This window comes from Ciona intestinalis, unplaced genomic scaffold (genome assembly GCF_000224145.3).
Source record: "Ciona intestinalis unplaced genomic scaffold, KH HT000103.2, whole genome shotgun sequence".
In the NCBI taxonomy this organism is placed as follows: Eukaryota; Metazoa; Chordata; class Ascidiacea; order Phlebobranchia; family Cionidae; genus Ciona; species Ciona intestinalis.
Genome location: NW_004190425.2, coordinates 255,795 through 269,397, shown reverse-complemented (window position 1 = coordinate 269,397; position 13,603 = coordinate 255,795). Strand labels below are relative to the sequence as shown.

Here is a 13,603-nt window from a genome sequence, read left to right as displayed (position 1 = left end):
ATAATTATAAAAAAACGTATTCTCATGACTTCCATTGACCGTTGTTAATTGTTTAAAACACGATCTGAATATTTGGAACATATGTGCCTAAACTGTCCCGTCCCTCCACCCTACTACATTTTAAAAACGAATGCTTAGATAAAGGTTTAAATTAAACATAGGTTCAAATGGAAACGAATCGTCTCTAACCAACAGTTTAAACTTCGCGCAATATGGTTTCTCAACTCATTATAGTACGGTAAGCTGGTCATTTTTCTTATCCACTTATTTGTTGTTCTTGTTGTTTGTGTTTGTCTTGTTTTTGTTGTTCCACCGGAAAAGAAGGAAAACTAAAGAAAACTGACATGTTCGATTCCGCACTCAAAATACGTCAGGTAAGATCAAAATATTTTTGTGTTAAAAAACAACTGTAGGAAAGTAATGAATCATGGTATATTACCGTTGCGTTGAATCTTTAAGTTAGGGAACTAAAAACGTGGTTTATTCCGCTACGACAAATCAAACAAATGTTTCGAAGTCTACAGATATGGTAGGATGAGGGAAGATGGGACACCTTTAGCACATAATATCCAATTATCCTTATAGTTTTTTAAACAATTAACAATGGTCTGTGGGAGTTGTGAGGATACAGTTTTATAATTCTTTGAATGTTATTTGTTTACTACCAAATGGGACAAGAAAATAGAAAGGATTTCCCACCTTTACCCACTTTACCGTATATATTTTTACAATGCTGATTGGCGAAGTTATAACAACAATTTAAATATTAAATACAGACCAAACATGAAAAATTTGAATACAAATCCATTAGAACCTTTTAAGGTAAGCGAGACAAAATTTTACAGTTTTCTAGCGAGACAACTAAATTATGAGACTGTTACGTCACCGCAAAATTTAGCGATGCTTAATTTAGTAATAAGGATAACCAGTCAAACCACGACTAAGATCCAACAGTTCTCAGCCAAGCTTTGGCCGCACACTTTGTTAAAGACAAACAGACACCTAAGAAGTGGTGTAGGTTCAGTTTAATTTAAATAAGTGATTTATTCTAATATTTTTTTTGGTTATAGATATAAAATATAACGACATGCGATTGACAAATGTGAAACTAGTATATATGTTCTGTTGGTGCACACTCTTTACGATTTTTGTTAAAGGTTTCAATGTGGAAACTAATACCCGGACGTTACGCTTCGTGTTCTCACCTCTCGTGACTTCGTCCAACTCAACAACAAGTAGTTTACCATCTGGAACGCCTCCTTCGTATTTTGGATATGACTTTGCTCTGAGAAAAACCGGTAACAATTTAAGGTTAGTGAATGTGGTATTGTTATATTACTTTCAAATTTGCATTACCGAGATTTTATACATTACATCAGTTTTACATGTACGTTCATTGTGATATAAATGCTTCCGATAAGCCATTGTTTTATCATTTTCCGCACAACTAAATTATTTAAATCATTGGCTAAGAGATATGAATGCTTGATTGTAGCTGTTAAAGTTAGCTGTACAGTGGAAATCAGACACATAGCAAAAGTGTATTAGCCAAGCGTCGAACTCGCAACCTTTTGGTCTTAATAGGAACCAGAGGTACTAGGAAACTGGTTCAAACATGAGTCGACAATTTTTTTGTTGATATTGTTATTTACGTGTCAATAATCGTTCTATGATTTTGTGTTGATGGCGCTGCGTGTCCGGATGTTACCAGTAATTTGTCGAAGCGATCGTGTGTTTGATGTAAATAAACAAATAGTTGTCATAGATCGACCACATAAAACTTTACTAAACGCTCAAAATGTTTTACCCTTAAACTTAATGCTATATACAAGTTATTATAAAAGCAACATTACATATAAGGGGTTTAGATAAGATGGGACATTTTATCTTGTCGTCTAGTTCGGCAGTAGGCCGAAACCCCAAACAAACAAAATTCAACGAATTCTATACCCGCAGTCTCACGACTCTGACAGTACGTACGTTGTTAATTGCTAAAAATACGATCAGTAAATATGAAATATTATGCGTCAAAGTTATTCTATTTTACCCTACATTAAGAAGATTTTAACATGTATAGTGGGGTGGGGGAAGATGGGACACCTTTACCACAAAACATATAAATATCCTGATCGTGTTTTAAACAATTAACAACGGTCTATAAAAGTCGCTTGAAAAAGGTTTTATAATTTTTTGAATGTTCTTTGTTTACTACCAAAATGTACGAGAAAATGGAATGAAGGTGTCCCATCTTTCCCCATCCAACTATATAAACAAAGGACAACTCGATAAAACCTTAAAATATATTGCGGCAGTCTGTACATAAATTACACAGAGTTTGTTCTTTAGTTTAACGTCTATTCGTTACATAAGCGAAATGTTTGGTTGATTAATCACTTCGTTAAAGGAAGCTTAGTTTCCGGTACTTTGGTTCAACGAACGGTAACTGTCATGTTTTTAAGAGTAATGGATGTGGTTTAGCTGGAATTAACTATCGAAGGGGTGTCTCGAAGCTAGTCCCGTTAATCGTCGTAGTTAACGTCGTGATGCTTGTTCCTTCTACTTACAACAACACGCAACTCAGTTTAGTTCACCCTTGTATAATCATGTTTCTTATGGACTTACGATACGCTTATATACGAAACAATTTCACGACGAAGGACGCAAACAAAATAACTTCGTGATAACTGCACCATTTAAATGCGTAACAGCGGGAATGTTACGTTCCACGACTTCCCCGATACGTAATTATCGTTGTAGATAATTACGTAAGCTCACACGCACCAAACATGTGCAAAGGAAATAGCAACATATTACGTATGTGAGCATGAGTTGTGACAGTAACCATAAACTGCATGAATAAATTATGTACCTTGTATACGCCTTTCTATGGCATGAACAGTGTGCCTCGTGTAAAAAAGACAACAAATGCTGTTTAACGTGGATAAATGACACGTCAAAGCACGATGCTTATATTTTGACGGCTAACAATGTTTCTATTCTGGTAACGCTTGGTATCGGGTTTCATAAAGTGGAAAATATGGTTAAAAGTTAAATAATATGTATAGTTGGAAAGATGGGACAAATTTTTATTCCAATTTATCGTCCCATTTGGTAGTAAACATTTAAAACATTGAGGAGCCGTATCGTAACGACTGGCATAGACCGTAGTTAATAGGTTTAAAACACGATCAGGATATTTTTATATTATGTGCTAAAGGTGTCCCATCTCCTCCTACAAAACTATACATATGGTGGTAAACAGTCGACATATGCTAATGTACGACATGCAAGCGTTAACCTTATATTATATTTTATATATTTCTTATAGTTTCACAGTGGGTGCACCAAAATCTGTTTCACCAACTGAACCACATTTACAAAATACTGGAGACTCAACCAAAAGTAAGACACTTGTTTCCCGTCTTGTATAGTATTTTGGTGTAATATAAAACATGTTTTCTTTATCATTATCTTCCCGTATTTGTTGGCAAACAAAGAATATTTACAGAATTGTATAACCGTAACTCCGCGACTGTAAAGGAGCGTTGTTATTTGTTAAAAATACGTCCTGCCAACTGTATATATGCATCATCATATTCAGAAGTACCATGTACATAAAATGTGCGTAAATTTAAACAGCGTGTAAAATACAAATAGGCATTTTTATTTAACAGCGACGGGAGATTTGCTTGAATGTCCAGTTTCGAATTTATTTTCATCGAATCCACCATCAAGACCAGCGTGTAACTCTCGTAACCCACCAGGAGCCCAGAGGGGAGACGCTTTCGGACTAAGCGTGGACGTTTCGCCAACCGGAAAGATTATGGTACTGCATAATGAAGCAGTTTGTGCGTGGTAACAACTAAGTTGGCACGAAGTGTGTATATAGGGAACATCATGGCCTACTCAATACACAGCCTAGGAATACACCGAAAATGCTCAAAAAATAAGAGGCCTATTGACGCGAATAATGCCCATTATAATACATTGTTACGTCACGGTTTTATGAATGGATTTTGCTGTCTGGCTGTAGTTTTTGCATCAAATAACAGTTTTTTTACCATTCCCGGTTAAATTACCTTATTTTTCGGGTTATTTTATCAACATCTTATATTTTTTATAAATGTTTAAGCATGACTGAACAGATAGGAGTTACTTTTAACCACGTGCGACATACAAGTAAGTTTTACCGACAGTTTAGTTTGGCTCAGTCGCTGAGTGAAAATAGTATTTGGTATAAAACAGAAGTTTATTAAGACAGCCTATCTATATATATCTAGCAAAAGAACACCGCAGTAACAACAACCGTGACGTTACAATAATAAAACCGTGACGTAACAATGTATTATAATGGGCATTATTCGCGTCAATAGGCCTCTTATTTTCTGAGCAGTTTCGGTGTATTCCCAGGCCGTATATTGAGTAGGCCATGGGAACATGTATCGCACATCCTTTTAATCTGGACCTAGAGGTTACGGGGTCAAGGCTACCGTTGTGGGCGTATGTATTTTTGAGAGAGGCACTTATTAACGGCAATTGCTCCAACCCAGTGGTCCTTAAAGGTTGTCAAAATCGTCAGCCTTAAATTCAAAGTTGTCAGCAGCCAAATTCTTTAAGAATAAAGTTACACATACGTGGTCACTCATAGGTGGGCACAAGGTGTATGTAACAGAACATCTGTAATATAACGACTGCCGTTACTTCGTTACCCATAGATAAAACAAGTTTCATTTATTAATTCATTTACCTACGTGTTGTCTTAAATTAACTACATTTTTTTGGTTACCAACTTTCCATGTATTTCAGGCGTGTTCACCAACGAAACAGCAAAACTGCGGTTCGGGGAATATTTACTCTCCGGGATATTGTTATAACCGTAATCGTCAAACTAACCGATGGACGAAAGACCCTGAAACAGCGAAACTCGGTATGTTTATACAAATAGTTTTTTTTTTCGTATGCGTGCTTGGACAAGATACTTTGACGAAAATTCTTCTAACCCGGTGGTCCTATTCTGGCTGTGCGAATTTTGTGAGCACGAGATGCATGAAACCTGAGCACCAGTGTTATAACGATTGTCGTTTCTCCCCACGCCAAGAAAAAAACTTCATTAATTCATATTCGCGGGTAGAGTTCTTATAGAATAACATTCGTTATCCATTTGAATCTAAACACTTCATTGCAATTCTCCAACAAGAACACTTAAAGCGGTATATGTGGCTATATACTGGGTTGGGGTAAGATGGGATATGCCTTGATTCAATTTTCACAAAGCATGTTTACATAAGAGTATAACCGTAGCATCACGTCTGTAATGGACCGGTTTTAATTGTTTATAATACAATCAGAAAATATGAGATTTAAATTCCTACAGTATCCCATCCTACCCGCAGCATTATATCTTGTAAAAAAGTGTTTTTTTCATTGACCACGTATCAGCTTATTCACCCCGTTTAAACACCTTTAGGATGTGGAAGTACATTAGATCTAATGTTCGTACTTGATGGGTCCAGCTCAGTAAAAGCAGACAACTTTGAAATTATTAAAAACTGGGTAAAAAATGTTTCGAAGAAAATGAACGTTGGTGAAACACAAATAGGAATTGTTCAATATTCAACTTACCTCGCATCTTTGTAAGTGCTTTATTGTACTTCGAAAAAAAATTAAAATAAAATTATTTTTTAAGTATATTGTGGCAGTTCATTCTCTTTTTTCATCCAAATTGGTAGTAAAATAAATAACATTTCTGTTTGCTATCTATGTTGCTTGGTGTTTTTACTGTTTATATTTTATTTTATTTATTTTAGACCACTGGAGAAACAACCATATGTTCAAGTTGTCGTGCCACTCGGTGTACAGAGTAACGAAACAGCGTTTAAGGTACATGGCTTTATATCAAAAATCAATATCATTAAAAGTTACCCAAGTTCAAAAATATACATGCGCCGGTGCGGAATAGTTATTGTTGGAAAATGGGGGAATATTCACGGGGGGGGGAGTAGCCAGGGGGGAAATAGCCAGGGGGGAAATCGCCGGTGGGAAAACGCCTGGGGGGATATAGCCTAGAACCATATGGAACAGAGCATCCTTGTTGCAACAAATGTCGTTTTCCGGCCACGCGAGAATAAAGCAAGCTACATTTAATCGTGCATACTTATGTTCAAAAAATTATTTAAGTTTAATTGTGGGCGATCTTTTTCATTGCAGAATTCCGTCGACAGATTGCGGTTGAAAAATGGCGTCACAGCAACATCTCATGCATTGAATCTTACCGCTATAGAGTTCGCAAAGTCCAAGCGATATAATAAACCCAACAACAAAAAAGTGGTTGTACTGTTGACAGATGGAAAGTAAGAAAACATGTGGTATTTTTAGTAGAATGGAGTAAGATGGCACATGTTTTCATTTACTTTCTTGTTCCATTTGGTAGTAAACAAAGAATATTTCCAGAATTAAAATAAAACATAGCCGCACGCCTCTGAAAGAGGTTTAAAAGACCATTGGTGTATATAAGGGATTTTTATGATGTTTAATCGAACAGCTTTCTGTGAAACAATCCCATGATTAAGGTTTGTGGGGTAAGGTGAATGCCGATCGAACGTATAATACCGCATATTTCCTAATCGTGTTTAAATAATTACCAACTGTAGAGATTTTCTTGAAGTTTTTTTAATTTTACTTCACATTTTTTATTGTATTGTTATAGGTCGAATAGTGGAAATCTACCAGAAACGGCAAATTATGTCAGAAGTTTAAATATCACAACATTCGCCATCGGTGTGGGAAGATACAATGTACCTGAATTGAGAGTAAGTTAATTGACTTCTAATCAACTGGTAGCCTTCTTGTTTAACGTCGTGAAACTCAACATAAATTTAATAGAACAAGTTTGGTTTGAAACTGATACGCAATACTTGCTGTCTGGAGTTATTGAAAGTAGGCTACTTATTATTTATCCTCACATGGCGGGGCAACAACAGTTGCTATAAGACGCTATTCTGATTCGTTTCTGACTTTTCTTGCTCGCTTACCAGCTCATCACATATGTAACCCGTATTCTCTGGGCTATATAGTAGTAGGCGGACCACGGCTTATACTAGAGATTCTCTAGTAGGCCGTGGACGGACCAACCATTCTTATATACGGTGCCGTTCATAGTAATTATTCGCATATTGTCTTAGTATAATTATAGCTTAGTTCAATATTAAAATAAAACATCATTATATTTCAGCAAATAGCTTCTGGTACGAACAACGACACAAGGGTTTTTAAACTCTCGGATTTTGACGCACTTAACGGCATTACAGAGGATCTTTCAAGGGCAATTTTAACGCATGCATTAGAAGGTAACATTATCACCACAAACACATTTTTCAGACAAACTTCCTTACGCCTGGAAGCAGCGGTTTATAAACGTTGTTCTATGAAAGTTTGTTTAAATTTAAATATACGGCACTTCCCTTACAGCTCATGTACTCGAATAAAAATTGACATTTGGTATTTAGGTATAGATAAATATATAACATAACACGATATAGTAAACTGGGTCAAAGTAAAATGTATTTTATTTCTATTTTTTCGTCCTGCTCCATAGTAAATCTTGATCGTGTTTTAAACAATTAACAACGGTCTGTAGGATTCGTAAAGATCTAGTTTTATAATTCATTAAATTTTCTTTGTTTACTCTTCAATGGGACAAGAAAACAAAATGCATATGTGTCCCATTTTCTCCCACCCTACTTTTAACTCTCTCATGACTGTAAAGAGTTCTCATGACTGTAAAGCAAGCGTTGTTCAGTGGTTAACATACGATTAGGTAATTTTGCATTTATGATATTATGTGTTAACGATGATCTTATTCCGCCAAACTAGAAAATAACTCAACTGTTAATATTTTGATGTTAGGGTCAAATGGTAATTCGTTAATATCTACCTACAACATGGAGTTATCAGAATCCGGATTTTCAATTCATCATGCCAAACGAGTAAGCTAAACTTTCTTTTCTTTCGTTTTTTATGTGCACGTTGACTATTTGTTCTTTTTTGCTTTTTTTGTGCGTTGTCTCGTGTATTTAGTAAGCAGGTGGGTTGAATGGACTTTTGGTCTCTCCTTTTTCCCCCTATGTTGGGACAGAAGATACAACGTGGAGTGCTGAAACAGCATCTGTGTTGGTTTACATAAATGAACGCGAACCTTTTGCTTGAAACAGGTATGTATTGTTCAATTTGCCATTTAATGTATGCCTCTTTATGTAGGAAGTGTAACAAATGGAGCAGCCATTATAACGTTGAAGACTGAATTCATTGTTCGTGTACATAATTGTAAAATTTGATGTACCATTATATGTATTGATGTCGTTATGTTAGTAATCCAAATAATCAAATCAGGGAAATGTTTTTTTAGAGTTTTCACTCGACATTTAAGTGTAAAAGATGATTTATTTTTGTCGCTAGGTGTCACCACGAAGTCAAAAATACTACGTACATCGTGCATCCAATCGTGGCCATACTATTTACCTCAGAGTAGGAATCTTATAAAAGCGTCTTATAGGCAATCTGTGAAAAGTATAAATTATATTCGAATCGGTTGTAAAGTAAATCTATAGAATGAACTAATAGAATAATACATGATATTAAAGGCATATTAAAACAAAATCTGTAATAAAACATAGGCGCATATTCTAAGAACGAGAGGCTATTAACCTGTAGAAACAAATAAAACTTTAGTGTGGTGTTTTCCGGTCATCTACGTCGCAATTAGCATGAAGTGTTCAAATTAAACCGGACGTTGTGAGGTCACAATACATGCCATAGCGAGCCGTGTGTGGCGTCATAATAAGTTCAGGGTAATAAGTTTACGTCTCTGTTTTTTTTTGAGCCAAAATTGTCGTTTTCTATTTAGAATTGCATGCTATGACTCGAAATATTTCGTTGCCTTATTCTTGGATACGTAAGCTATAGATAGTAAGCATTTGAACTGATTAACAGTGTAGCAACGTCGGGGTAAAAATCAGGCTCTGGTCTATATGTTGTGATTGCTGTTCGAAGGATTGTCTATTCTCAGTAATCTGGAAGCCATTGCTTTTACTTAGGGATGGCACCCGTTTTATCCGCGCCACAGACACCAATCAGTTGTTGCTTCCAACGCGTGGCATGTTTCCCGCTGCTCTCGCTTTAAATAACAACCGCGCATCCTGGCGCTCTAGTAGTCTATACTCTATGCTATTAGCAGGAATAGAGCGGTTACCAATTAAAACAAGTTTTAGATCGGTTCAGATTAATGTACTACCCGCGTCAGGAGTGAATTATTAAGACAGTGAAAAAGTACGTAAACCCTGACTATGCCATGGAGTATACACAAACGTATAAGTGTACTGCTAGTCTGCTACCAAGCATGGCTACGTGTGGGCAGCATGCACCAAGCGTCACTGCACGTTCCACATGTTAGTAAATGGTCGAACCACGTATGCAATAGAGATTAAAATGAGTTTTCAAGCTTGCATATAACGCAGTGTATATTATCTCAGAAGTTAAATAATATTTGTTGCTTTCAACAGTAAAACAAAACGAGAAAAGCAAAAGATTTAACTGGTAAGCGCAGGGCTGTCTGCTGTCGCACGTTCAAACTACCAAAAGTGCGCGAATTCAAAAGCGGAATCGAAGTGTCATATTTCTACTACAGGCGGCTGAACCGAAGTCTGAATTCCACTTTATCTTGCAATACGAGAAGTGGTTGAAGCATGGATAGATGCATTTTATTATGCTGTTGGACTATACTACATTGTACATTGTCAGTAAAAAGTTTTAATGTGGAAACAAAAGCGTTACGCTACTTACAATCACCAGTAGTTAGAGCTGTATCTAATTCAGCTTCAAGTACAAATCCAGGACAGATACCAAGCGGGACATCACCGTCTTATTTTGGATATGATTTTCACCTTGGAAAAACCGGCAACCAGCAGTTAAGGTAGGACCGAATCATTTAGACAGAAGTTAATATATAGTAGGGTGAGATATAGATGAGACACTTTTTCATCCTATTTTCCCATTTCATTTAGCGTTAAACAAAGAACTATCAAAGAATTATAAATCAGTATTGTGATAGGTGTGTCCTGTCTTCCCCCTATCCTACTATGTCGATATAACGTCCGAGTTTTGATTGAGTGTTTTATAACTCTTTACATTTAAAAACGGGAAGAACGCTATATATTCGAGGTAAAAAGCTCATGTTTTATCAGCCAATCTGTCAAAATTGAATATTTGTAGAATTGTTAACCGTATATACCCACGATTTTAAACAGAGTGGTTAATTGTTAAAACATGGTTACCATTTACATTAGGACTTCGACTAGTAGTTTCCAGATGGTATCATTAGTGTGGTTAACGACAAAGTGTATCAGTTTATTGAGGAAACAGTATCAAGTTAAAACGACTATAGAGGCGCTCGCAAAACGGCTTATGTTTGGATTTTCTTTCTAAATTTCCACTGTTGAATGTAAAGATTAGCAATCGATTAGATTGTACCAAGACCAAATTACGATTGCTGAACGTAAAGCTAGGGTAATTTCGATAACCGTTGCACGTATAGCAGCGTTTTAAGTAAAAATGCATAGCCGGCAAACTTGTACCAAGTTATCCCAATTAACTATGGTAACATGCATATTGTAAGCATGGTACATTACTTATTGCCGGTATATTCAAAGTTATTGGGTTGAAGGCATTTCGTAAAACTTTACTAAGGGTATCCGGATATTGCTTCTTAAATACTTTCTACGTACATGTCACGATATTCATGAAAAGGAATCAGTCATGCACGTTCAGACAAGCGTTGACGTCACCTCATTCACTTCCTGTCAAAAAGACTGACACAAATTAATAGATTAAAAATCAATATATACATATATAGTACGATGGGGAAGATGGGACACCTGTGTTTTTTGTATTTTTTGTCGCCCATTAAAGATTAAACAACAAACATTTACAGAATTATGTAACCATGGCCCCAAAAGAACGTTAATTAATAAAAAAAAATGATCAAGAAATTTGGGTTAAAGTGTTAACGGTATCGTATCTTTTTACACAGTATACCACATACGCCACCAAAGGCGACTGTTTTAATTTTTTACTAGTACCAGCAGCAGTACATGAATCCCACATTCTGTTTGTTTATTTCACGGTCCAGACTGAATTGGCTAATGAATAAATTCAATGACCCTTTTAATTGGTGTTTGGAATCTGTTCAAGTTCCCATTCGCTCATTGAAAACAGTAACCATTCGTAATTGGCATTTTATTGACTCACAATCGAAAGCAACCAAATTGATATCAAAATGTTAGCGATTTTTACCTATTCGCGAAACACCTATGTATGTTTTAAACCGAAATATAAAACCACAAGTCACATAACAACTTTTGTTCTGTCGCTATATATATTGTCTATTCGTTAACTTTAAAATATCTTTAAATTTTCGCTTTGCCGGATTCAAAGAAACAAATAAAGTTATTATTAATATTATATTACATAAGTGAAAATAAGCATAAAGCCATATACCGTGTCAAAAACATGAAAGTATGCATGCACTTTACCACCAACAGTCTTTAAGTTGGCCAGCTATACTGAAGTGCTTTTCGCACAACGTGACGAAACGCTGTGACTAATGACTGTTCCGTCAACTTCCTTAATTAGGGTTCGAAAGTTTCAAGGTCTACAGCATTGCAAACTATTTTTCCACTTCTATTTTTTACTGTAACTAATTAACGATTTTCAACGGAAACGGAACTAATCACCGGATCCTGTAGGTCAAGCCATATAGGAATACTGAATGAAGACAATTTTGATCGTAATTAGCGGTGACCATACATGTACTCACATATTGCAGCTACGTGCCATACCAGCATTTCTGCCTCTACTATACCAAATGTATATACGCGTATCATTTTTGTTTTGTTTGTAAAACACCCGACGTCCTATTTTTTGTGCATATTCGTTTTTATTATTTAAATCTCTTTCCTATAATCGGTAAAACAAAACGATATCTATGTATTTACAGATGGTTATAAAATATTCCTTAGATGTTAACAAATATCATGTTATAGTATATCTTTTGATAGTCGACAAAATTGTTTTGACCACTTTTTACCAATATATTTAGCTTTGACCATTCTTTTGCTATAGGCTATAAATCTTATAACAGTTGATTATATTTTTAGATTTACAGTCGGTGCCCCAAAGTCGATCGATCCTTCCCAGCCATCATTACAAACAACACCATCTGCTTCGGCCGCACCAGGTAAACTATATATTTATCCCATCATATAGTATAGGCTGGGGTAAGATGGGATATGGTTTCATTCTATTTTATCGTTCCATTAAGTAGTAAACAAAGATTAATCAAACATTTCTATTACCCCACCCCCGCGACTAAAAAACAGGTTCGTTAATTGTTTAAAAGACGGTGAGGCAAATTGGGATATAGGTTTTAACGGTATCCCATTTTAGTCCACACACAGTAGCCTATATTAGTTTTGTTTACTTTAGCAAAACCTGTGCATAACAGTATTCCTATGGCGTAATACGTCGCCATTGTTTGATTGCGTTGTGTCATGTGAAATTTAATAAAGTTAGTGAGAGTACCATATTATCATGTTCGCGTGCTGTTATTGGAACATATATGTGGAAAACATCCATTCGTATCGTTTGGGCAACGAAGGCGACAAACATAATACTCTGGGGTAAGATGGGATATTGTTAGCATATATTCCAAATTCCCTATAATAATGATTTATCAAGTAACCACACTCTTTTAAACCATGAAAATATTGTTATATAATTCTTTACATATTCTTTAGTTACTACTAAATTGGAATATTAAAGAAATTGGAAACATGTCCCATGTTACACCACCATATAGTATATCTATATCATCATATTAATTTTGAGATACGGACTTAAGTAATTAAATTGATATCCTAACAATCGAAATTCTCGCGAAAAATGTTTTTGTTATTATTTCAACAAGCGATTAAACAGAGTTTGAGATATACTTTTAATGCTGTATACTCTACTTCTATTTTCTTTATTAATTTTATAATTATTAGTCAAATGTTCATTTCATATCCAAGTGCCGGATTCCACGCTATAATATTTGAAGATATTAATAAATAATGATATTAGGATATGCTGTATGTTTTGTTCGTTGAATATAAGCATCACAATATTTTAGCACGGAGTGTTAAACGCGGAAGTATAAACACGACATCGTGCTTTACAAAATATAGGTATTATTATAACTTCAGTGGTTGCATGTCTTGTTATGTTGCCAGCAATACCATCACGGGTGTTGTGACCTTATTTTGATCGGGACACTGTGTCACGAGACGTGGCGTAAACAGAAACAGGGGTTTAAAGAGTGTATAGTAGGATGGTGTAAGATGGGACATGTTTCTGTTTTCTTTTTTCGTCTCATTTAATAGAAAACAAAGAATTTTAACGGAACTAAATATTAGAGGCCCCGTGACTCCGATCACATATTGTTAATTGTTTAAAACACGGTCAGGGCAAATGGGATTTAGGTGTTAACGGTATCCCATCTTACTCCACATTA

At 35.5% G+C, this 13,603-nt stretch overlaps 1 long non-coding RNA gene across 2 annotated transcripts; it reads left to right on the top strand.

The window, feature by feature from the left end:
- The first annotated feature begins 291 nt into the window (after window positions 1-291).
- On the top strand, window positions 292-3,346 carry LOC113475104. 2 transcript variants are annotated; one of them, XR_003396849.1, is made up of 4 exons: window positions 292-374; window positions 777-822; window positions 1,158-1,311; window positions 3,329-3,346. It is a non-coding gene; the product is annotated as an uncharacterized LOC113475104 (long non-coding RNA). The 2 variants fall into 2 exon arrangements; XR_003396848.1 differs by having other exon boundaries at window positions 304-822.
- The last annotated feature ends 10,257 nt before the right edge of the window (window positions 3,347-13,603 follow it).